The 3,536-nt window shown below is 40.6% G+C and overlaps 1 long non-coding RNA gene across 1 annotated transcript; it reads right to left on the bottom strand.

The window, feature by feature from the left end:
- Window positions 1-2,385: 2,385 nt before the first annotated feature.
- Window positions 2,386-2,736, bottom strand: LOC135190018 (uncharacterized). Its single transcript, XR_010308413.1, has 2 exons — window positions 2,701-2,736; window positions 2,386-2,532 (listed from the first exon to the last, which is right to left on the bottom strand). It is a non-coding gene; the product is annotated as an uncharacterized LOC135190018 (long non-coding RNA).
- Window positions 2,737-3,536: the final 800 nt, after the last annotated feature.

Raw genomic sequence — 3,536 nt, 5'->3', positions numbered from 1 at the left:
CTTGAAGACAAATGTTTTTACTCTTTTCAGTGTCTTTAAAAAAAAGCAACCTTTTTTTTCCTCTTTCCTTTCTTTGAGCTCCTAAGAGGCTCATAGAAATTACTTAGTAAATTATTTGTTAAAAATATGAATTCATGTCCACAACTGCTATCTACATCTGTGTCTTCTAGCCTGACTGAGTGGACTTACAAGAAATGCTCCTTAGAGTCACATGATTATATTTTTTATTATTTTATTTGTTACTTTCTGTCATGACTTAGCTCTGCAAGCAGGAGTACTGACTCTGAGAAGTGATAAATGCCCTACCTGCTGTCTGTTGTACTTCTTCCTGGATGGATACATGCAGTGAAAGTGAAGAGCTAGTAGATACAGTAATGCCTCTTTTCTTTTGCACCTCTTAAGTCCAAAATTCAACACAAGTACACAGGAATGGCACAAGGTAGGATTTTTTTTTTTCAATCCATATCACTGTATAAGTATTTATAGCTGGACTGTATTTTTTTCCTTTAAATGTAATACAAATTATTACAAAACAGTCAAAAATTAGTGAGTTGAGTGTTGTGTATAGTCTAAAGCACACTTGCTAGTTTTTCCTTATTGGTCTTTTTGAGGTTTTTCATAGAATATATTCACTAAGCACACATATTACCTCTAAATGTCTCCTTAATGGCATTGAAGTTCTTCATACTATATCAGTTTAAGTTTCAAAACTCTAATTACCTGTGGAGGCTGGTGCAATTATTTCATACATTTACTGCCCATTAGCATGTGCACAAAGCAGTTTCTTGCTGCTTGTATATCTGTAATGAATATTAAACCATCTCATCTACTCATAATAACATAATGGGTACTCTGATGATAAACTCTATTTGCACAACAAGCAGATGTTGGTGTTTACGTAGATGTAATTTACAATGATGAGTGGTGGTGAGTTAGAGGTTTTTTTCCTGCCAGCCCAGTTCAGTCTGTTTAGCTTCTGCAAAATATTTTGCATGCCATTGTGGCCTCTTGGGTCAATATGAATATACCTATTAGCTTAAATGAGTAATTGCTACATTATATTAGGAAAACAAATTATACATTTAAGGAAACTATGTGTAAAGATAAATTTACCAAGTCTCTGAATTGTGATGTCCTGGCAAAACTGTAGGTAAACTTCAACCAAAGAATAAAATAGCATGTGTCAAGGTCATAAATGGATTCCTGAGAAGTAAACATGGTAGGAATTATTCAGAGAGTGCCAGTGGCTAGAAACTGAAATCAGCAGCAAGTATAGTTGAAGTAAGACATATTTATTTTAGCAAAGAGAAGTGCCAAGCACTACAGTGGATTACAAAAGGATGAAATGAATTCTCTATCACTTAGAGTCTTTAAATCTAGGCTGAAAGTCTTTCTAAAAGAGACTCTTTTGTTCGACTTGCCATATGAATTGATGAAAGATATTTTGTAACCTGTGTTATGCTGGAGGTAAAAAAAATAAAGAAGGATATTATGATTTATTTTGGTTTCAACAGCTGTAAAATTCATGGTATCATGAAATGCAAGCAGATAACCACGTTTATTTTACTTTTACATTCCATATTTATTTTCATTTTTGGAGATAATTTACAACTTTAAGAAAACATTGTCTCAGAGATTCTTGATTTCAACTTGGAGCTGTGATTCTTTATGTCAAATTATTTTGTCATCTCTCTATATATCCTGAAACCTATTTTCTCACTTCTCACATTTGAAATTGTGGATGTGCAGCTCTTTCTTGATGAACATTAATTTATTCTAATTTTCTCCCCACTTATCTGAATCTTCTTTCTTGACAACATGTTACAGAGATCTTTGTTACACTTCTCACTTCTTGGAATTCTGAAATCAATTCTTAGCGGAATTCATAAGAAGATATAGAACTGTAGGTCCAGGTTACTGGTTTTGAACTAAAGGAAAAAGAAATGTTTTACAATGGTGGTGGTGAGACACTGGAATATGTTGCCCAGAAAGGTGATAGAAGCCCCACCCCTAAAAGGATTCAATGTCAGCTCTGCTCAACCGAGTTAAAGATGCCCCTGCTTACTGAAGTGTGTTTGGACTAGATGACCTTTAAAAATCCCTTGTGTTTCAAGCCTTTCTGTGATTTCCATGCCACTTCCACCCCAATCCCAATTTCATGGTTCCTCTGGAGTGACAATTGTTTAAATCTCAAAAAAAAGAAAAAGAAAAAGAAAAATCCCATCCTCCAAAGAGAGAGATTGGCACATGTGATTCGATTATTTGAAACAGCTACCCTTTCCAAGGTCGTTTAGAACAATTTTGCATCCCAGACATGTTTGCAAATGTACCTATCTCTATCTGCCTTTTTTCCCCCCACTTCTGCAAAGGCAACATCTTTCCACATTCTAAGGTTTCCCTTTGAGGAATTTTTTTAATTCACTTTCTTTTTATTTCTAATTGATTTTGTCCTGAAGCATCAGGTGTTTGCTCCGTGCGACTCCAGCGCTTCTCAGAGGCGTTTCCAGCTTTGCTCCTGTAATTGCTGCAGTCCTACAAGTGAGCAGAAGCTAAACATCAACAAGCTCAACCAGCACCTGTGAGCGATGTCAGAGCAAGTATTGAGCCTAGCCTAGCCCTACCTAGCCGGGGGGCCACACAGGCCCCCCGGCCTTTAGATCCCCTCCACCATTCACCCGGTGATGCACCACAGGGACTCACCAGTGATGATGGGAGGAGGATCCCTCTGCCCAAATGGGCAAACTTGGGCTGCTGCCCGTCCTGGGGCTGATTATAAAGGGGAGTGGGCAGGGAAGGCAAAGTGGCTACACCTGGGGTGGGAGGAGACTCAACAGGACCCAGGTGTGGGTTTGGGGGATAAAAGGGGGAAATGGTAGGTAGAGTGAGAAAGAGGGCAGGTATGATGGAAAAGGGGAGGTGGTGATGAAAGGAGGGAGATGGAGAGGAAAAGAGAAAGGTGGGGTAAAAGGATGGACATAAAAAGAAAAGGGCCAATGGCTTTCTGGTGTAGGACGAGGAAGGTTATTCTTCCCCTGTACTCAGCACTACTCAGGCCACACCTTGAGTGCTGTGTCCAGTTCTGGACTCCTCATTTCAAGAGAGATGTTGAGGTGCTGGAAGGTGTCCAGAGAAGGATGATAAAGCTGGTGAGGGGCCTGGAACACAAACCCTATGAGGAGAGGCTGAGGGAGCTGGGGTTGTTTAGCCTAGAGAAGAGGACGCTCAGGGGGGACCTCATTGCTCTCTACAACTACCTGAAGGGAGGTGTAGCCAAGTGGGGGTTGGTCTCTTCTCTCAGGCAACCAGCAATAGAACAAGGGGACACAGTCTCAAGTTGTCCCGGGGTGGGGGGTGTCTGGGCTGGATGTTAGGAGGAAGTTCTTCACAGAGAGAGTGATTTGTCATTGGAATGGGCTGCCCAGGGAAGTGGTGGCGTCACCGTGCCTGGAGGTGTTCAAGGAAAGCCTGGATGAGGCACTTAGTGCCATGGTCTGGTTGACTGGCTAGGGCTGGGTGCTAGGTTGGCCTGGCTGATC

Source organism: Pogoniulus pusillus, chromosome 3 (genome assembly GCF_015220805.1).
Source record: "Pogoniulus pusillus isolate bPogPus1 chromosome 3, bPogPus1.pri, whole genome shotgun sequence".
Classification (NCBI taxonomy): domain Eukaryota; kingdom Metazoa; phylum Chordata; class Aves; order Piciformes; family Lybiidae; genus Pogoniulus; species Pogoniulus pusillus.
Note: the sequence above shows the minus strand (reverse complement) of the source record. Positions and strands in the feature narration are given on the sequence as shown.